This window comes from Drosophila yakuba, unplaced genomic scaffold (genome assembly GCF_016746365.2).
Source record: "Drosophila yakuba strain Tai18E2 unplaced genomic scaffold, Prin_Dyak_Tai18E2_2.1 Segkk50_quiver_pilon_scaf, whole genome shotgun sequence".
NCBI lineage: Eukaryota > Metazoa > Arthropoda > Insecta > Diptera > Drosophilidae > Drosophila > Drosophila yakuba.
Genome location: NW_025048817.1, coordinates 18,207 through 41,791, shown reverse-complemented (window position 1 = coordinate 41,791; position 23,585 = coordinate 18,207). Strand labels below are relative to the sequence as shown.

Below are 23,585 nucleotides of genomic sequence, written 5' to 3'. Positions count from 1 at the left end.
GAACTTAATGCGCTTGGGTATGTGGGTCCCATTTAACCCTCTACTGCATGAGCATAGAAATATTGATTTATGTAAATATTGTTTTATTTATGATGATGAAAATAACATATATCTGGAAAATTTTTTATTTTGGGGCCTTAGTTTGGGGAAAAAAAAATGAACATATTTCAAAGTTTGCCATATATGGCTTTCTATGCAATCATGTGAAAGCCGGCAAAACAGTTTCTTTTCTCATTATAACATAAAAATACATTGCATTTCTCGCAAAAGGTGAATGATCGGAAGGAACAATCGTTTTGGCAGAGTTTCCTATTTTTTTTTTCAAGTGGGCAAATGTCCAATTGTGTCCTCTCGAACCGAATTAAAGGGAAAATCCTGGTGCCTCATTTGCTTTCTGGTAGAAGGAGTACCTTCCCTGCTTGTAGTCGGCGATGCAGTTGGAGTCATCCCAGGACGCCCGCGCTTCTTTACTTTTCCTGCCTTGCACAGGTGCTCAGTTATATAAAGCTTGAAGTCGAACAGTGGCATATATTGATCTGACTTACGACGGTATAAAATCCACGAATTAACCACGCACATGCAATCATGTGGAAAAAATTTTTTATACCATTTTCTTGAACGCAATTGAATTCTATAAAGTCCCAGTAAAGAATCAAGTAAATCAACGCCACCCATATGGTGATAGTAAACATCAACTGCCTTAGGAGACTCGATTTCTATATACTTTTTGTCTTTCTTACTGTATCGCTTTTTTGTTGAAACAGGATTGCTTCCCACATACATAAGTAGAAATAATGTTGACTACTTGGCTGCATATACAGCCATATATGGCGTCAGCAGTTTCTTGCAAAAAATATTACCTAAAATGCTTACCGAATAGTCAAATTATATATCAAGAAAACATTATATTCTTTTCGAAAAAAAATAGTTTCAAGCGCTAACGGTGTTTTTTAATAGAGTAAATTAATTTTCAAATACAGCAATATTCAATTTCGTTCGTCTGCTTGAGGTTAAACGCGATTAAAACGCGAGGGAAGGCAACATGAAAAAGTTCTGCACATGGAATTCCAACTGAAAATAATGCAAAGAAGAAAACCTGTTAACAATGAATGAGCGTATGTACCGTTTTATCACCAAAAAAATTTTTGAAAGTGAGAAACCATATATGGCTCTGTATGCGGTGCAGGGTTAAAAAAGGACTTTCCTTAGATTACAGCATTTTAAAGAATTTTCCCAGAGACACGTGTTGAAAAGTTTGCACTGTTGTGTTAATTCTGAGATCCTTTTCAGTTCGGTAGCAGCTTTAACTGGATCCTTCTTGTTTTTGCGCTAGCCTTTTGAAGTGATGGGTGCCCAGTGATTGTTTTCTTCCTCGTGTTTCGAGCTTCTCGTTTCAGGTGGTTGCATTACGTATCATTTTGTTCGAGCATTGAAAGATTCGACCAATATTTCTGTATGATTTTCCTTCAGAATTTCGTTTCTTTGATCATCTCACGTTATATCTAAAGTGCAATGTTTTCACGTCTCATTTTAATAATTCTTTTAAGGTTCCTTTTTTAAAAAATAATGTTGGAAACAGGAATACAACTGTCAAGATTTTTAACCATGTTAATAAGCAAAACAAGCCTCCGACAGGTATTGAATATTTAAAAAAAGTAGATAGTGGTGCTTTTCGCCTCATTTTCGACCTTGTCGCACAAAAAATATTATAAAAAACAAGAGAGAACGCTGATACCCGTTACTCAGCTAGTGGAAGTGCGAAGGCGAAATTTCAACCATTAACCGTTTTTGGCGGGTTAGTCGGCATTAAAGTGGCTTGGCAAAAATATTTTTCGCAATCAAGTACTAACAAAACTAACAAAAATGTGAAAAAATACAAAACATTTTTCAAAAGTGTAAGCGTGGCAGTGTGGACGGTTTGTGGGCGTTAGTGTGACCGTTGCAACATGGGTCAACAAACTTGCGCTGCGTCTATGTCTCTGGTGTCTGCATGCTTAATCTCATTTTCTAGCTTTTAAAGTTCCTGAGATCTCGACGTTCGTACATACGGACAGACGGACGGACAGACGGACGGACGGACAGACGGACGGACAGACGGACGGACAGACGGACAAAGGCCAGATCGACTCGGCTATTGATCCTGATAAAGAATATATATACTTTATATGGTCGGAAACGCTTCCTTCTGCTGTTACATACTTTTAAACGAATCTAGTACACCCTTTTACTCCACGAGTAACGGGTAAAACAATTTCAAGTCAAAATTTCAACTCCGAAGTCATAAAGCTCCAAACGTCTTTGCAACCATCACCAGTTAGACATTAAACACATTCTAGTTCATTGTCCTTTCTGTTTCCTACATAGGGCAATTGTTCTATTGCCTATCAGTCGATCAACCCGATTAACGCACTTGCTAACCCTGTTAACGATAACATCAACAAACTTGAATGGCTCTATGTGTAAGCTTATGTCTTTTAGTAATGTCAAGCTTATGAATGCGACTTACGTTCAGAAAAAACACACTTTTTGGACAGTTAATGAGCAAGGGGTATGCGTGGCTTTATAAAAAGAGTAATTGAATTTGATGATCCTTACGTGATCAAAAACATAACTAAGTAAAAACATTTCGACAGTCCATCCGATTCTTAAATCACCTCTTTGGAGTCCGCAATATGGTGTACGGAGTACTTAAATCTTAAGAAATTTTCTAGAATGTCGCACGGGAAATATATTTATTATTTACATGCTAACTTAGTATGGGATACATATTTAGGAAATACAAAATGTCATTATTTTGAAATGTTTTAATAGAATCTACATCTAATACATCTGGTATGCTAATATTAGTCAAATTCTTAAAAGTCATCTCCTTAACATCAACGTTGCTTAACATTACTGGGATGATCAAGTTTTTTTTTGTAAGTGTAACGGCAAGGATTAAGTTCTGTTACTCTGAGATAATCATTCTATTTTTGCTATTTTTCTCTGTTTTGCTAATTGAGTTAACTATTTTGGTTAGTTTATTGAGTCTTGGTCTGAAATTTAGTGTCTGGCTCCGGTAATCGTAATTTTTTTTCGAATTCGATTTCGGCCAAATCTTTCGGTTACGTTTGAGGTGCTTTTATTTTCAAAAATTTGTTGCTATCTTTTGCATAAGAATATTTCAAAATCAGACAACGTGAAAAAATTATTCTTATATTTGCAATTGCTTGTTTTGAAGCCAGTTAATCATTAGCCAATTAATCATTTTCTTATATTGTATAAGTATTTTTACCTGCCTGTTTCGTTTCACCAACAGTATGGCAACCTTCGCGATAACTTTTGGCGACGTACTTACCCTTGTGCAATCGAAAATTGTTGTCAAATCTGAGGGGTGGGGTCAGAAATAAGTTGTTTATAAAATAACTAAGTGGCAGAATAATATGTGGTTATGTGGAATGAACCATTTTTTCCCCTTAGTAAATCAGATCTTATTTGATATAAAAAAGGGCATTTACTTTTCATTTCGGCTAGACAAAAGTGCACGTTTTACAATCGAAAATAACCGGAGCACCGATTTTTCGATTTCAAATCAATCGTAAAATTCTTACGAATTGACTACCGGGGCATTTCTGTTTCATTCGGTCTGGATCGGTTAGCTGTGTTTGCCTAAACTTAATCTGTTCCCCAGTCATCGAAATCAGGAGTTCCTGCTAAAACCTTCAGGGTTGTCCCAAGAAAGTTTATTATACGTGAGTTTCTATGGTTCACCTTAAAAATCGTAATTAGTCTGTCAAATTGTCCAATGTCATTGCGCAGTACCAAATGGTTATGTCCCCGTTTGTTACCGGTATGTAGGTCGAAAGTGTGTTATTTTTCAGTTAATGGTTGAGGTCGTAAATGTCTTTATTAAAGCGCTACCAGTATTGTTGTTAGTCTAAAATAAAAAAAGGAAGAAATTTTAACTTCTATTCTATTTTTATTTCCTTATACTAAGTTCTTATTTTTTGATAATGTCCTATTCCCTGTTTTATTTTCCTGTGAGATTTGTTTAGACTGTGTTTTCTCAAGTCTAATTTTTACCTGCAGCCCTGTTTCCACATTGTTTGAACGGATTGTTTTATTATATTCGATTGTTGAATGCAGAATCAGATCAATCTGTCGCTTAACTGGTGTGTCAAGTGTTTACAACGAGCAATTTCTGCTGTGAAACCTTATAACTTGACCGTTTGAAACACTGTGTGAGGAGTTGTATTTGCAATGTGAATTGTAATTTTGGACAAGATAGATTTTATCCTCTCAGAATTTAGAGACTTTTCATTGTCGCAGTGTTATTGTTGGGATAAAATATTTATAAGTTGCAAAATCGGGTTTTTGACGTCAACGTTTGCTCTTGAGCAAATTGGCTGAGCCACAGCAATCTTTAAGAATTTATCAACACACGTTCAAAAGTATTTTTGGTCTGTAAAAAATAAACGCTCCCCTGCGCAAGTGGGATTAGCTTTTTGCCCTATATCTGTTTTTTTTTGGATGTTGGTCATACTCACTTCTTGAGCAGACTATAAAATTTCTGCTGTTAGTTCGAACATGTTATGAAAAAAATAGTCACGAATTATTTGCTCAACATTTAACTGGATGTCAGTTACCAAATACTTTGAGTATCGAAATGTTGTTGACGGGAAAAGTGCGATCGGTGTGTGGTGTATAAAATCAAGGATCAGTAGATCGAAATGGATTCAATTGAAAACTCCTGAATTTACTACGGGTTTAAGTGTTTAGAGAAAAATGCTTCGATCAAAGATCCCAATAATATGCCTTGTTTTCTTTTGAAATAGAACGAAGGTTCTTACAGATGGGGAATCAGATTCCTCAATTATTATTTGATTCCTGATGCATTTTACTGGTTTGCCAGTGGTCTCTATAGTGTAGGTTACTGATTCTTCGCTATGGATTGTAGCAATGTCGGAACATTGCGGATCATTGACGTGACAATGTATCGGCTACATAATTTTTCTTGTCAGCTTTATAAATTGTGTTTGCATTATGCTCGTCAATAAAGGCTTTCCAGCGCTTTTTTTTTGGCATTGGGATTCTTATCGGACACATCATATGTCATTGGCTGATGATCTGTATAGATGTTGAGGTTTCATTTCTTAAATTTCGTAAAGCCCAAACAATTGCTAGAAGGTCTCGTTCACGAAACTTTTTTCGTTACTCCATTTAGGGGTCTGGCGATATTAGCCAATCCCTTGATAAAACACCTATAATAATTGGTTTACCCTAGAAGTGATCTAAGTGCAAAAAGGGTTCTCGGAATTCAAAAATTTAGGCTTGTACTTTTCTGGTGAACTTTGAATTCCACCTCTGGACACTCTGGGCTCTTTTGAAAGAACTTGGAGCCTGCAAAACTTATACTTCCCATTGATTACAGAAAAGCGGATTTTTCTCTATCCCTTTCCGCCAGTTCAATTTGGTGGAAGCCTGACTTCAGGTTCAGTGTTTTAAAATACTGAACCTCACCCATGCTTGCTAGTATTAAAGAAATATTAGGCGTATTAATCACTCACGGTTTTTTATTTAGTTTCCTGAAAATATGACCATTCTTTTCCTTTTATGGCCGATTCATTAACACATTTTTTTATCGACCACCCAAATAGTGTTATGGTAGGGCAATCTTGATGGTCGAATGATGTCGTTTTCTAGCAGTGGTTTAACTTCTTAATTAAAACAAGAGAGAACGCCATAGTCGAGTTCCCCGACTATCTGATACCCGTTACTCAGTGAAAGTGCGAAGGAGAGTTTTCAACAGTTTTTTGGCGGTTTGTGGGCGTTAGAGTGGGCGTGGCAAAAAGTTTTTTGGCAAATCGATAGAAATTTACAAGACAAATACCAAAATGAAAAAATATCAAACCTTTTTCAATAGTGTGGGCGTGGCTGCTTTGGACGGTTTGTGGGCGTTAGAGTGGGCGTGGCAAAAAGTTTTTTGGCAAATCGATAGAAATTTACAAGACAAATACCAAATGAAAAAATATCAAAAACCTTTTTCAATAGTGTGGGCGTGGCAGCTTTGGACGGTTTGTGGGCGTTAGAGTGGGCGTGGCAAAAAGTTTTTTGGCAAATCGATAGAAATTTACAAGATTAATACAAAAACAAGAGAGAACGCTATAGCCGAGTGGAAGTGCGAAGGAGAGTCTTCAACACTGACAGTTTTTGGAGGTTTGTGGCGTTAGAGCGGGCGTGGCAAAAAGTTCTTTTGCAAATCGATTGAAATTTACAAGACCAATACAAAAATGAAAAAATATCAAAACATTTTTTAAAAGTGTTGGCGTGGCAACCTTTTGGGGTTGTGGGCGTTGGAGTGGGCGTGGCAACAAGTTTATTGGCAAATCGATAGAAATTTACAAGACCAATACAAAAATGAAAAAATATCAAAACATTTTTCAAAAGTGTGGGCGTGGCCGCTTTGGGCGGTTTGTGGGCGTTAGAGTGGGCGTGGCAACTTGAATCTACAAACTTGCGCTGCTGCTATGTCTCTGGAGTCTGTATGCTTAATCTCAACTTTCTAGCTTTGGTAGGACTGACGCTTTGTCGACGGACAGACGGACATGGCCAGATCGACTCGGGCTATCGATCCTGATTAAGAATATATATATGTACTTTATATGGTCAGAAACGCTTCCTACCCGAGTAACGGGTATAAAAAAATATATCGGCAGCGTACTGGCTGGCTACTTAGGGAGCCGTGATAGCCGCAGCTGCACCGTCTCTTTTTCCGCCATCTTCAACACGTGGAATACTGTATATAAGTTAACACAAGCTAAGCAGAATCAAATCAGCCAAATGCGCGTGCAACAAAGGTTCCACATCCAATGGCGGCGTAACTTGATCCGCGCATCTAACAGCCGACGAAGAAGGTCACGAGGCGCACGGTCAGCAGATCCGAACGCCAAGTAACCTACAGAACGGCACGAGGCGCAATGCCAGGTATTCATAGATTTTTTTATGAAATTTACATCAGGGCACGTTTTAAAGTTAAGCGAGTGAGTGCCGCATTTAAACCTAATGATACCGTCATTTAAATCTAGTTGTGCGTAAATTTGCATAAGTAGGTCAAGTCTCTCTAAACCGTCAAATCTTTAAGAGTTGGTAATATGAATAAAAAGGTTGTTGTACTGAATAATTTAATTGGTTACTTTTTGTAAGCTTTGTGCCCCATGGATGGACTTAACCTAAGAAGATTTCTTAACGAGTAAGACATTCCTTAAGGTGGACAAAGGTTTGATATAATTTTTTCAGGCACCGCTATCGATTAGTAACTTAAGAATTAAGCCTGTTTGATAAACGGAGGAAGGACTTATTCCTAAAAATGACAAGAATTATTGCTCGCATCATCTTCATATGCTTGAGAATTTTCCTCAGCTAGGGACTGTTAATCATTATCAACATTTACATTTACAATTCTGTCGGCTCTGGGTTGAGTTAGCTTTCTTGTAAAAAATATTTGGGTTGTCGAAAACACGATATCGACTGGTCAACCTCCATTGGTTCAGGTATTTGTGATTGTTTTTTTTTTACTTTATTTATTAAGGCATACCGGGAAATCTTGGAGCCCCTTTGTGTCCTTCTTTTCTAATAATTCTGCCCATTTGGGCGCGCCGGCTAACTATCGTATGCTTTTTCAATTTCTTTGTGATTGTGGATCTCGACCTTGGAACCGTTGTTTTAAGGAATTTGAGTGTGAATTTCTCAGAGAGTTTGACTATTGGTTTGACCTGTTTTTATGGTTATTACTATTAGCTTTAGTATTTTTCCTCTGGTTACTATTGCTGGCCTACAGGTTTTTGATATTTTTCCTCGTTAGTTTTAGCAACGTTTTCTGCCTCTTGGACTACGGACAAAGCTGACGGTAAATCCTCGGGTTGAGCCAAAAAAACTGACCGATTTAAGGGTCTTTTTAAGACCAGCAACGAAATAATGTAATCCATCCTTTCTGAACTGTTTATTTTAAACAGCTCCGGCTGCAGATTCATTTGCCGTAATTGTTTTGTTTGTGAGTAAGGTTAAAATTTTTTCTACCTCGTCATAGTATTTAAGCAAGGATAGCTATCCTTGTCTAAGAGTACCGAGTTTCTGTATAGTAACCCGTCCTGGCGTTTTATCAGCATAGGTAAAAATATCTTCTGGCTAGCCTTGAAATTCAACGATGTATTAAAAGATGATACAATTACACGGGCCGTGCATTTAATCTTATTTCTTATAATACCAAGTGCTTGGAAGTGCCTTGAACTGCCATTACACTATGGGGAATTCGACCTGTTTTTTTTGGCATAAATTAATATCTCGTAAAATATTTAAGATACGATGATAATTTTTTGTCTATTCTTATACACACCTTTACAATCAATTTGCAAAGTGGGCGTGTCGCCGCCTTCGAACCAACCGCCCACATCAGCCCCCCCGCCCCCCTATCTTACGATTTTTTTTTTTTTCTACCCAATATATTCTGAGTATCTATTTTAACGTTGAAAAATAGGAATTTTTATTTTTCATTTTTGTTCGTCATAAGGCCAGAGCCGTTTCAGTGGTAGTTTTCATATGATGTTCATCGGGCCTTGCCTTCCGTCCAGGCCGGGTATTATAAAGCTTTTTATTTCATTTATTTATTTTTATTTTTCATTTATGCAAAAAAGTGTTATGAAACATGCCATAAGTAACCTTGATTAATTTCAAGAAGACTGTCGTCGATATGCCCAACAATGCGTGCGCCACGCTACTAGGAGGGCCGCATTGAAAATTGAGAGGTTGCTACCTAATAATTTAATTTTCGCGAAAAGTCGCAAAAATTCGCAAATGAAACCTACATATGTGTTCACTCTACAACATGGACTAACACTTACTAAACAAATTTGAACAATTTTTTAAAACTCTATTCAAAGTTTAAATTTTATTTTGAAAGTTGGACGAGAACATTACTTGATAAATATACAAATTGTTAAGTTTACACGCACGAACTAAGCAACATATTAGTAGAAACACATAACACACCTCAAGAATGAGTATTTATTTGACGGGTTTAGGCCTTGTGGTTCAAGAAATATTAATTTAAGTAAGCACTAATAAAAGAAGCTCTCCGATGGCATGTACTTTGTGTTTGCAACAGCTGACTTTACAGCTGTTAGTTTAACAGTGGACTGTTAATTTAACATTTGCGTTACAGATTATAAATCTTTGATCAATCTTAATATGTTAAAAAAAATTTCAAAATTTGAAACACTTTAAAAATACATTTATGCCAAAAAAACAGGTCAATTTCCCCATAGTGCATTATAAGGTTCAAATACCTCGTTAGCGAATGTTGCCGTCTCTCGCCAAGCGACATATTCGTCTTCTTTACCAGAAAAAATCCGGCAAGATTTGACTAAGTCAAGGGTTCGTTGTATTATATTTCTTAAACAACTTTTACCCTTTGTCGACGAAGGAGCGTTTCAAAGCGTTTAAAGCGTTTTTTATTATTTTTTCCACGATCATATTTCCGAAATTACCGTTTTAATTTAACGATACTGCTTAGTTACGGAGTATTTGCGTTTATCAAACTTTATTATTGTTCATAAATAAACCCGCCAGTGTTACTGTTTAGTTTGATTTATTGGTTAATTTCCGACACTTTATATTATAATATTATTTATATTCGACACCGATGCGTACGTTTTCTTGTAGATCAAAAATGTGACTGACTTAAGCTTTGGCTGTACTCACGCCATACGATTAAACTAGCATAAGACGTAAACAAGTTACAGTTAGAAGGGAGTTAGATGTTTGGAAAAGCACTGGGCAAGCTCGCGGACAATTACAGCGGTGCGATGCTTACATTGATTCCGCTGATAAGCTCCGCTGAAGCTGCAGACAAATGATAATGTAAACAAAGATAAAGGGTGACTTGTTCGCGCATACAGGGTGTCTCGTTCCCAAACAATTATAATACGTTTGGATATGTTTGCGGTTCTCTAAAAAACTAACTTAAGTTTACATGTCCTTTCCTAAGGAAAGCTATGGATACCTGGCATACGTCGCGGGAGAACGCTGACCATGCGCCTCGTGCCGTTCTGTAGCGGTTACTTGGCGTACGGATCTGCTGACCGTGCGCGTCGTGACCTTCTTCGTCGGCTGTTAGATCCGCGGATCAAGTTACGCCGCCATTGGATGTGGAACCTTTGTTGCACGCGCATTTGGCTGATTTGATTCTGCTTAGCTTGTGATAACTTATATACAGTATTCCACTGTTGAAGATGGCGGAAAGAGACGGTACAGCTGCGGCTATCACGGCTCCTCAGTACCCAGCCAGTATCTGCCGATATGTTTTTATACCCGTTACTCGGGTAGGAAGCGTTTCCGACCATATAAAGTATATATATTCTTGTTCAGGATCAATAGCCCAGTCGATTTAGCCATGTCCGTCTGTCCGTCCGTCTGAAAAATCTAGAAAATCTTGTCTAGAAAATCTAGTCTAGAAAAATGAGATTAAGCATACAGACTCCCAAGATATAGAAGCAGCGCAAGTTTGTCGATTCATGTTGCCACGCCCACTCTAACGCCCACAAACCGCCCCAAAATTTCTATCGAATTGCCGAACAACTTTTTGCCACGCCCACTCTAACGCGCACAAACCGCCCAAAGCTGCCACGCCCACACTTTTGAAAAATGGTTTGATATTTTTTCATTTTTGTATTAGTCTTGTAAATTTATATCGATTTCAAAAAAATTTTTTGCCACGCCCACCCTAACGCCCACAAATTGCCAAAAACTTCAGTGTTTAAGACTCTCATTCGCACTTCCACCAGCTGAGTAACGGGTATAGATAGTCGGGGAACTCGACTATAGGGTTCTCTCTTGTTTTCATTTAATTAGTTGCATTGGGATTTCTACTGATGCCAAACGCACCTTCCACACCTATTTTAACGTCAACGAACAACCTAAAACCCACACTTTGGAACAATTTGTCGATTATTTTGTTGTCTCTAGCTTGCCTACTAGCTGACTAACGGATATCTGATGGTTTTTTTTACAATATATCTGTCTGGCGATTTTTATCGATATGATAAAAACGTTGACTTGGCTTCCAATGTTCAAACCCTAAGTTGTTTTATTTACAATAAATTAAGCTTATTTTATATATAATTATATTTTTTCTTTATTCAAGGTGAATATATGGATACGTCGGATTCTGGATCGTGCGATGAAATCGATACCGATACAAAAAAAAAAAGGAATTCACTGTATGGAGGGCAATAATTTTGAACTAAATATACAAATTTTTAATGCTTTAGAAGCTAGAAAGCAATATTTTATCAACAAAATTAAGCCATTTTCAGTTTTTGGCGAACAAAACCACTCATCTAATCAGCACATCAAAACATACATAGATTATAATAACGCACAGTTAATAGCGCAATATCTGCCACCAAAAGGCCCTTCAGTCAATCTTTGATGGATGTCTAAAAAAAATTATTTTAGTCGTAAAGTGAGTATATATTAAGTGCTGTCCGTTTTTGAAGTTCTACTAATTATACATTTTGGTATGACACAGTGAACCGTCGATAGCAGTAAGAACACGCGCAATGAAAGTCTTGCCAACATTGTGGAAGTGATCCATTGGTCTAAAACGAAAAGATATGCAAATGGGAGTTAATCAGAAATTCTTAGACACGGCTATTTCGTACGAGAAGCTGCAGTAGATTTGTTGAAATTTGTTCTTAGTAATCAAGATCTAATCGATCAGTATTATGACATGCTGTCCACTCGTATTTTGGTAATATACAAAAAAAAAGTTTTCATAACGTAAAAGAAATAATTCTGTAGGATACTGGTGTCTCCGTACGAAAAAGGGTCATTAAAATATTGCGAGATATTTGTTTAGAATATCCAGATTTTGCTAAAATTCCCGAAATTTGTGTAAAATGATACGCCGTGTCATGACGAAGAAGGAATTCAAAACTTGTTACTGAAGTTTTTATGAAAATGTGGTTTACACCGTGCATTAAAAATGACAAAGTACGTACCAATATTTATTTTGTAGATTAATTTTAATAAATATATCACTTTAAATTTTAAGTATCAAAAGGAATTTATTTAACAACAGAGACCGCTAGTTCAGGTCCGGAAAGTGACTCTCTTGAGATTGTACGCGATCTCGATTATTTATAGCTCGCGCGATTTCGATCTTAGTTTGGACAAATGTTCATTTCTTAACCAAATCAGATTTTTATTCTTATCAGAACATAACTGCTTTAAAGTGTCCGAAATTCTAGCTTTTATATTTATATTATTATTATATATTATATTATATATTTAATATAATTGTATACTCTGTACCAGTCATGGTTTAAATTCGGTGGTATAGTTCTGTTTATTACGAGAAATATTAAGTTCGACGTAAGTTATTTGGCAGGTGCACAACCCTCTAAATTCTAAATAAAAAAAATAGAATACATGATCAAAGAGAACTAGGCATTTGGTAAATTGGCTTTTGGTAACACAGTCTTAAGAGAAGGATGTAAATTCAAAACTAGTTTTTATCTTAATCTTTTATTATTTAAAAATGTATGTTATTGAGGGCGAACCGGCTCTAGACCTTCTAGACTTTCAAGACCTTCGCGGTTCACATTGTTCGGCAAAGACGGCTTATTTTAACTCAAACGCAATTGTTTTGAAATAAGCAGCACATGCAGCAAAATTATTAAGCTTTTTTACACCCGTTACTTACATTTAAATGGTAACAGATGGAATGACCGACCCTATAAAGCATATATATGTATATATGTATTCTTGATTGGAATCACTAGCCGAGTCGATCTGGCAATAAGAATAGAGAATAAGCATAAAAATTCTGAAGAAGTACTCTAACGCCCACCAACCGCCTAGAAATGACACGGCCACATTTTTGAAAGAAGTTGCAATTTTTTCTTTTTATTTTTTTATAATGCTTTTAGCAACACCCACTCTAACACCCACAACACTTCGACAACCCTTTTAAAAAATGTTTTGATATTTTTTTGTTTTGTTATTAGTCTTGCCAATTCTACCACACTTTTGAAGTTATAATTTCTATCTATGTGCCAGAAGCATTTTCTAAATAACGAGTATCTGATAGTATCGATAAAAACTCGACTATGGCGTTTTATCTTGCTTACAGAAAGAAAAAGTATATTATACAAAGCTTACACCTAATTATAATTAAGTTAACGTTTTAAATAATTCTTACGGCATAACTTGTTGCTTAGATTGGAATACAAAGGAAAATAAATCATATAATAGACGTGGTAAATACTTCACATGATACTGGAACTACTTGGTTGGAGGGTCTTCTAATGAGTGTAAGTAAAAAAAATAACTTAAAAACCTTTAATAATTTTTATTTATTTTTCCTTTAATATAGATATTTAAGCCAAGAGATAATATGCTAAAGTCGGATGGATTCGCTCAAGAACTTATTAAAAAGAATACAGAGCCACCAATGGATATTGTGATAGCTTGTCAACAACTAGCTGACGGCCTAGTTGACAGACTAATTGAGTTGGAAGATACAGATAACTCGCGAATGCTGGGTTGCATTACCACACTTCATTTACTAGCTAAAGTGCGGCCCCAACTGCTTGTCAAGCATGCTATAACAATCGAGCCATATCTCAATATAAAATGTCATTCTGCCACAGCCGCAAAGTTTATATGTGCAGTTGCAGATATTCTCGAAAAAGTAGTTCCCCTGGTTAATAATGCCAGTGAATCCTTTTTAGCATCGTTGGAAGAGCACTTAATGTTATTGGTTGTTTCGCGAAATCAAGCCGAAGTCACTAGTTGTGTTTCTTGCTTGGGTGCACTTGTGAATAAAATTACACATAACTTTAAATTGATCCGCGACTGTTTTCAAAAGTACGTATTAATCTTTATAACCTTTTACGTTTAATTTTTGAAAATATGTATCTATGCTTGTCCATTTTACCAAAACTAGATTTAATTCTTATTGAATATTCCAAAATCTTTAGCATTTTGGATATAGCTTAAAATTTGGTGAGGCCGGATAATCGGCGACGTAATTATGATTATAAATTATTTTAAAATTTCATTAACATAATCAAAGATTTATATAAGCATACACGCATAACGAAGTTATATACAAAGACAATGCGTAGTATCGGTGGGCACAACGCTTTTGTCGGTAATAACCATTGTTGAGCTAATAGGTTTTTTAAAGGCTATTTTTTCGAGAAATGAACAGACGAATAATTTATTTGTTCGTTCGAACAAGATTTTGCATCGTTGCACTCATGCATAGATTACGAAAGCGATTGAGCGACTTATAATGCAGAGCGAACAGCAGATCGATCGCCAAAGGTGGAAGCGCGAGAGTACAAGATGATGAGAGCGCGGGAGAGGCGGGCTTTGAAAGGAAAGATAATCGCACGCCTAAGGTGCCGTAGAGATAGGTTGTGTCTCCAATACTGCTGTAACTGCTGGCGGCTGCAAAACCCGACAACCATCGTAACTCTCTTTCTCGTCACTACATAAGTTATCATAATACGGAAAAATTAATCTGGCACCCTTTCCTTGGGTAGTAAGCGTTTACAAATGGCTTACAAAAGCAAATTATTATACCCGTTACTCGTAGATTAAAAGGGTATACAAGATTCGTTGAGAAGTATGTAACAGACAGAAGGAAGCGTTTTCTTCCATATAAACTAAAAACTATATTTTTTCATCAGGATCAATAGCGAAGTCGATCTAGCCATGTCCGCCATATAAACTAAAAACTATATTTTTCATCAGGATCAATAGCGGAGTCGATCTAGCCATGTCCGTATGAACGTCGAGATATCAGGACTTAAAAAAGCTAGAACGTTGAGATTAAGCATCCAGACTTCAGATACATTCTGTTTTTGGGATTTTCGCATCTTAAGCCTCTTATTTATTCTATTTTTAGCCGAATATAAGGTGATAAGTTCTTGAATATTCCTTTTACACTTCGAAATACTAATATTTTATTTAATTTAGATATACCCGTTATTCATAGAGTAGAAGGGTATAATTGATTCTTTGAAAGTATGTAACAGGTAGAAGGAAGCGTTTCCAACTCTATAAAGTATACATTCTTGATAAGGATAACTAGACGAATTGATCTGGCTATGTCCACCTTTTCAATCGTATGTCTGTCCATATGAACGCTGTGACCTTGGGAGCTATAACGGCTAAAAAGATACGATTAGCTAGTTTCCCAACGCTGCCATGCCCACTCTAGTTGTTATATGTTTTTTCATTTTATTTTTCGACTTGCGAATTGTTATCGATATGGTGGCCATCGTAACTCCCACATACTACGTTTCTTGCCATTTCGTACATACCTGTTACTCGTAAAGTAGGAGGGTATACTAAATTCGTTGAAAAGTATGTAACAGGCAGAAGGAAGCGTTTTCGACCATATAAAGTATATATATTCATGGCCAGGATCAATAGTCGAGTCGATCTAGCCATGTCCGTCTGTCCCCGCTTATGAACGTCGAGATATCAGGTACTATACAAGTTAGAAAGTTAAGACTCAGACTCCAGGGACATAGACGCAGCGCAAGTTTATCGAAACATGTTGCCACGCTCACAAACCGCCCGAAAATGCCACGCCCACACTTTTTAATATTGTTTTAATTAAATTTAAATTCTGAAGCCCGCAAACCGCCCAAATCTGCCATGCCCACACTATTGAAAAATGTTTTTATATTTTTCACAGTTCCGTTAGTCCTGTAAATTTCTACCGATTTGCCAAAAATCTTATTGCCACTTCCACTCTAACGCTTAGAAGAATTAAAATTTCTCCTTCGCACTTCCACCAGCGGGTATCAAATATTCGGGGAACTCGACTATAGCGTTTAATATTTTATATCTCTATCAGAGAACTGCAGCCAACCACCGGCACCCTAAGTGTACCCGCTAAACACCGGGAGTCTCCGCACCCGGGTGTTTGGAGACACCCTAAATTTAGCAATGACAAACACCGGGTGTTTTTGCCACCAGGGTGTTTTTTGTACTTGCACAAAAAACACCCGGGTGTCTGCTGTGCAAAGAAGTTTAGGGTGGGTGACGCGCAAGCAAGGAACGGCCGCAGGTACTTTTCTGTATGCATAAAAATTGTATGGGTGGAAGCGAGACACGGTCCAAAAAATTTAGGGTGAATGGAAACACCCAAAAAAAAGGTTCGTGCACATGTTTTTGCGTTTTGATGTATCTAATGTCTTAACAAAAAACAAACTTATGTATTATTAAATAATATATTATGTATATTATTAAATAGTATTTATACTTAATTAACACAATTCTATTTCTATTGTTTTTTTTATCATTTTAAAAAGAAAAATTATACATACAAAGTTAAATATGGTAATTAAGTATTAAAAATTTTAACAAAGCAAATAATTTAACGTGTTGGTTAAATTTCTGTAAATAGAATGCATAATTCTACAGATTTTCGGCATAATATATTTCGTTTTTCAGTACTAATGTACTTTTCTTTTTCGTATGTTACCTACCACAGGCACTCAAATGTCTACCAGACACCCGGGTGTTCACCAAAACACCCGGGTGTTTACCAAAACACCCGGGTGTTTACCAAAACACCCGGGTGTTTACCAAGACACCCGGGTGTTTCCGAGAAAAAGGCACTTGCCTTTTTCTGCATGTTTGCCTTCTCTACCCTTCGTTATGAGTGGCGAGTGTGATTGGTACCCGCGACGTAGGGTGCCGCATTGATTCGGGTGCGCAGGCACCAGGGTGTTTGCAGACACCCGAATATTTTGACCGGGTGTTTGTATGTACCCGCTAAATCCGGTGTGAGTGGCACCGGCACTCAAAATTGTTGAGTGTGATCAGGGTGGCAAAAAATGCCACTCTTGCAGTTCTCTGATCTCTATTATATTATAATACATATCTTTTAGATATTTAAATAAATTTGTACAGATATAAAATGTGTGAAAGCTGCAAGGAATTTTAAGACTTCGGCTACCCGATGATAGTGTCGCTATCTTATAAGTAAATATGATATTAAAGTAATAAAATTATAAAATGAAAGTGTACCAGTTTGTCTTCTGTGTTTATTAAAATTTTTTTAAATGCTTACATATAAATTTATCTTTTTAAAGGTTTTATCGGGTTCTCGATGGGTCTCGAAGTCAAGTTATACAAGGAAACAACAGTGTAAATAATATTTACACTCCCAGCTTTAGGAGAAGTTTATTTACGATCGGAATACTAATGAGATACTTTGATTTTACGTCTCCTATTGCGTTGGGTATGTACTTTTTTTCATGATTTTGGATAATATTATATATATTTTTTAGGTGAAACAAATGATGGACTGCCTGATTCGATATGTGAGGATGTATTCCATTGCTTGATGTTCTTCTGCCGTTGTACTAATCAAGAAATTCGAAAGCAAGCACTTATTTCGCTTGGATCATTTTGTGTACTAAACGATGACTATCTTACTAGACCCGAACTTAAAAATTTGTATTGCGAAATACTAAGCTCAATCTCCAACGATGCCGGCTTTAAAATAATCTGCATGCGGAATATTTGGATTTATCTAACAGAATCTGAAATGTTTATGCACAATAAGGAAAAAGAATGTTAGTATATTCAATTTATTTATTTATTTTATTCTCTGACACATGACTATGAATTATCGATTTCTACGGGTAATATGGTTAGTCTAAGTAAACTTATCCCATACTCATAAAGTACGAGGGCATACTAAAATCGTTCAATAGTATGTAACAGGAAGAAGATAGCGTTTCCTTAGAAAGTATATATATTATTGATCAGGATCACTAGCCGAGTCGTGCTGGCAATTACCGTATGTCCATATAAACGCCTAAATACCCGGAATTACAAAATACAAATTGTTAAGTTTAAGAATGCAGAATCCTGAGACATACGAGGTGTGTTCAAAAAGTATTTTGAATTTTTGCAGGTTACGACAAGCTTTGCCATTTTGAATGTTCACTTAATCGTTGACAGCTGCTTTGCTTGCACGTGTTTTGGATCGTCTTCAATTTTTACCTATTCAAAAAAATAGATTAAAGAACCTGTATCAAATTTTGTGTGAAAAACAAAATAACGGGTATAGTAATTTAGTAATCGACTATAGCGTTCTCTCATGTTTGAAAATTAATACGTTTTAATTTATGATGTACATATAATAATAATTTTTTTTTTTTTGGTAACTTTATACATAAACCTAAAGTGTTCTTAGCCAGTTGTAAAAGTTTTATCAAACATAGTTTAAGTGAGTTGACAGTTACAGATTGACAAAATAACGTTTAAGTCGTAGACTTTTAGGTAGCCGTAACTGGGTTCAGAATATATTGGGTGTGCTGCATAGGCCAAAATTAGCTGAGTAATTAGCAGTATAATAATTGGCATTTCAACTCTTTATTCTATTGTTCCCAAAATATCAGCGTGTATACTAATCCTTCCTTCCTCGTCCGAAAGATTCAATTAATCCGAAATTTAAATGCTTTGAGTTAACTTTACATTCAAATAATAATTTTATTATTTTTCAATGGAATAATTAACAGTACCTTTATTTCTATATTTTGGCAACTTAAATGGCGTAGCATTGCAAACTTGAATCCAAATTTTACAATTACTTTTTGTAGGTATACATTTACCTGGCAGAAACAAGAAAATGCAATTTAGGACGATAAATTTCTTAAAATTATTGCCAAAACAAATGTTGTTATAATAAAGGGGAAGGTTTTAAGGGGTGGTTAAATAAGAGCGTTTCACAATTGGAATCTTAGGAGCACAGCTTAACAACTAACTGCCTTTTGAAAATATTTAGAAACAAATATTTATTGTTCTTTGCTTAGGCCAAGGTCTGGTTTGGTATATTTGAAATTGTAGTTCGTATTGATTGTAGGGAGCTCCTTTTTCCCCTTAACACAGGTGTGTATAAAGTTTGTTTGCACATTGGGGGCACTTCATTTCACTTGGAAACAATAGGCGTTGGGGTGTTCTGCTTGTCTATAGGGTTGTTATTAGCCTGGCCAGAACTTCAAAGTGTTAAACAAGCACTCGGTTTGATGGTTTTGGCTATATAATGTTCACCGACTTCAGAAAGTAAGAGGGCGTTTAATTTACTTCTTGCTTAAATAAAATTATCAATGCCGGATCTGTACGTTGCAGTGCAGGTATCGAAAGCATCCTTTTGATCCTGTATACGACGGATTGTGCATTTCTCACTTGCACATCTTTTTCCATTTCTGTTATACGCTATCCGTTAAATGAGCACATGATCTGTGTTGCTTAAGACCTGTAGCTTTGTTAATTTTACTGCGATTAAATTAAAAATGTTACGTTCTAAATATATTTTATTCAAAAATGCTATATCTCTGCCTTAAATTGGCAGTTTGATTATTTTGTACACGATCTCAGCTTAGCCCTCCCTGTTTCCAGGGTAGACAGAGAGCAGATAGCTCTAGAGCCAGCAGCTCTCTTGTACGCATACCGCGACAGCCGACCACTTTATGTGCGCATTAATAGTTTAACAAACTATGCCCATTACTTTACAAGTTACAAGCTTGAGGCTGCTGATATCATACAGGACTAAGCAACAAGTTTCTCGGACTGCGGCCGGCGCTGGAATATTGCGAGAAAAAGCGGCAAACACACCACCAGCTGTTTATATTGAGGAGGCCCCGATACCTGAACCGAACACGGCCAAGTATCTTGGAGTAACTCTGGATCGCAGACTTTACACGCATACGTGCTACGATGGCAAAGCACTATTGACTACTACGGTCTCGCAGTAAAATTTCATGACTAAATAAGGTGACTATGTATATACAAAGGGGCCTAGGTTATGGAGAACAGGTCTGCGAGACCGGTCACTGGTTGCGAGTGGTTTGTGCGAAACACAACCCTGCACAAAGATTTAAATCGGTATTTGATGAAATTAACAAGCACCTGAGTCGACCATGAAAGTCTAAGGGCAAACGACCTGGGCAGTACTCGCCCTCCACTGTGACTTAACAGAAGGCAACCGAGGGACCTCGTTCTCCGATCTCCTTTGAGGAGGCTCGGTCCCTGACATGTATGCCACTTGTTATATGTGATTGTGCCCTTGTATGTTATTGTTATAAATTTAGACACAACTAACTGTAGTTAGCCGGCGCGCCCAAATGGGTGAGTTGGAATCCACGTATGCATAATTAAAATAAAAAAAAAATAAAACAATTCCCGAGATCAAAACCTTATATGGACATGGCTCGAATGAATCAGCTAGTAATTCTGATCGAGAATATACTTACATACTTTTTAAAGAATCTAGTATATTTTTTTACTCTACATGTAACGAGTATAATTCGAAAACATAAAATCCCATAAAGTATGGTCTAGCAAAATATTTTATTTTGGGTATCAAATGATTAATTGTTAAAAAGTGCAGCTCCACGCTAACAAGAATTAAAAATGTTTCATATATATATACAAATAAAAAGAAATACAAAATATGTTCAAAATATGAAAATATAAATATTATAATATGAAATTTTTGAGAAAAAATATTTAAGCTCGAACTTTCGTTTTTCTAATGATTACAGGGGAAAAACAATCAAAACACGAAGACCTTAAGGAAATGAACGACGTTTCGTCTGGCATGGCAAGTCGAATAATTCAACTATATTTAGAAGAAATTCTAGAATGCTTTCTACATCGGGATGATACAGTTCGTTTATGGGCTGTTAAAGTAATACAGATTGTCCTTCGTCAAGGTTTGGTTCATCCAGTTAGAATGGTTCCGTATTTAATTTGTTTAAGCACAGACCATAGGATAGAGGTTAGTACAAAATTAAGTTTTTTTAACTTGAAATTTTTAAATAAATATTTGTAGTCCGCCCATCGAGCTGATGCCCTGCTAAAAGATATTGATAAAACATACTCTGGATTTGTTAATATGAAAGTTCAATTCGGGCTACAACTTTGCTTTAAGCTACAAAAAATTTTACAAATTAACAACAGAGGGAAACTGGAAATAATTAGAGGATATGCGTAAGTTTCTTACAAAATATTTCTGAATCTTTATACTTAATACATTAATTTACAATTTAAGGAATCGCGGACCAGATAACACAACTACCGCTTTAAACGACTTTCTTTATACACTTCTTCGCACTACTAAGCCGCAAAGGCGTGCTTTGGTGCAAACAGTTACAAAACAATTTGACGATCAGAAAACATCATTACAACAAATGTTATATATTGCTGATAACCTTGCCTATTTTCCCTATGTAGTTCAAGATGAGCCTCTATATCTTATCCATCAAATTGATCTCTTAATTTCAATGGCTGGAACACATTTACTCGCTACGTTTAAGGAACATATAATACCGAGCGACAAGGAAGGAGATGTATTAGAAGACGATGATGATGTAGAAGACCCACAGGTGTTGTTTAATAGATTGCCCGAAGATATGACGGAAATAATAAAATGTATGACATCTGCTCAAGCATGTATGCTTCTTTTAATTCTAAAAGATCATTTAAAGGAAATGTATGCTATTACTGACAGTAAAATTTCAAGATATTCACCTTCCGAACAAAAATTATATGAAAAAGCTGTAACACGTAAAAGTGTTATTGATTTTAATCCGAAAACGACAATTGATGTTATAAAGAAACAAATGTCACAAGAGAAATTGAGTACGGACATAAATTTTACATTTACTCAAGAAGAGAAATTGGACCTTGTTGTTAAATACCTTGATGTAGGTATCAATACACATAACACACAAACTTTCCAATATTTTGCTAATTTGATTTTAGTTTAAGCAATTGATGTTAAAACTGGATCCGGATGATGGTGACTCTGATGCTGATGAATCCCGCGATAAATCAATTTCAAATATCTCTGCTTCTTCTGATGGAGTAAGATTCATAAACTCAACAAAAAATTCCCACACCGCTAGTGATGGATACTCATTAACTGGCACGGTAAGTGCCAATTATGAAATTTTTAAAAAATTGTATTAAAAAATATAATTCCAAAAAATATTACGCACTTTTTAGGATGTGGTTGATGTGCCAATGTCTCATATTGTGAAGGCATCCAGTTTGCCTTCAAAACCTAGTGGACGCAAAACAAATCAGGTGCGAACTAAAAAAAAAAGAAGAAAAATTGATTCTACGGATGATGAAATCAGTGATGCGGAATAAGCCTGAGCAAACCATTATAATTTTCTGTATTGAATAATTAAATGTTTCTTTTCAGTGTATAAGAAAAATTTGAAATACAACACCAATAAAATTACATGTATATTACAAGACGAAAACAATATAAACTGCAAATAAAATGCATATAATAAGATAAAAAAGAATTGCATTAGTTTTTAACTACTTAAAGCATAAAATAGTTATTCCTTCATTATTATTGCCACAAAATTTTTATACGAGTATAAGAAAAAATTAAGATATTCTTATTTACGATAACATAAATATAAAAAAGATTCGCTATAAAGGAAATAATGCCTTAATAAATCAAAAATACGTGAATATTTAGCATATTAAAATACATGTTAATTTTTTGTAATTATAAGTTTAGGCACAAAACCGTCGAATGTGCTTTGTAATAATTTTTTTTTTAATCCTGCAACTAGGATTAATTTAACGAAAAGGACCCAACGCATTAGAGGATAAAAAAAAATGGCGAATTCTCTTATATAGTGTAATAGCAGTCAAAACAAATTTTTGGATATGGATATATGATCTTCTATTACTTAAATTCGTATTCTTGTCAGACGTTCCTATTTAATTCTTCTTTTATTTTCATACGAAAATAAGAAAGTGGGTTTTTTTTTAAATTTATTTAAATTTAAGGAAGTAAGCGTTTCTGACCATATAAAGTATATATATTCTTGATCAGGATAAATAGCCGAGTCGATCTGGCCATGTCCGTCTGTCCGTCCGTCCGTATGAACGTCGAGATCTCAGGAACTACAAAAGCTAGAAAGTTGAGATGAAGCATACAGACTCCAGAGACATAGAAGCAGCGCAAGTTTGTCGATTCATGTTGCCACGCCCACTCTAACGCCCAAAAACCGCCAAAAACTGCCACTCCCACACTATTGAAAAATGTTTTGATATTTTTACATTTTTGTATTGGTCTTGTAAATTTCTTTCGATTTGCCAAAAAACTGTTTGCCACGCCCACTCTAACGCCCACAAACCTCCCAAAGCTGCCACGCCCACACTTTTAAGAAATGTTTTGATATTTTTTAATTTTTGTATTGGTCTTGTAAATTTCTATCGATTTGCAAAAAAAAATGTTTGCCACGCCCACAAACCGCCAAAAACTGTCAGTGTTGAAATTTTTTTCATCAGATAGTCGGGGAACTCGACTATAGCGTTCTCTCTTGCTTAATTTAACAACATATTAAGTGAGTTGTATTTTGTATTTGTGTTTTACTTACACTTCCTGTTATTATAAACATTTGTTTTTTCTTATAATCGTAAAGTAAATAAAAATTTGAGCTATTAATTTCTAAATTTAAAAGGTAGTTTTTGGCTGTGGG

General features: G+C 35.8%; 1 long non-coding RNA gene and 1 pseudogene across 2 annotated transcripts; one reads left to right on the top strand and one right to left on the bottom strand.

The window, feature by feature from the left end:
- The window catches only part of LOC6539275, a 92,796-nt pseudogene extending 70,213 nt beyond the window's left edge, over positions 1-22,583 (top strand).
- LOC120322294 lies at positions 166-1,121 on the bottom strand. 2 transcript variants are annotated; one of them, XR_005562068.2, is made up of 2 exons: positions 546-1,121; positions 166-480 (listed from the first exon to the last, which is right to left on the bottom strand). It is a non-coding gene; the product is annotated as an uncharacterized LOC120322294 (long non-coding RNA). The 2 variants fall into 2 exon arrangements; XR_005562069.2 differs by having other exon boundaries at positions 166-476.
- Positions 22,584-23,585: the final 1,002 nt, after the last annotated feature.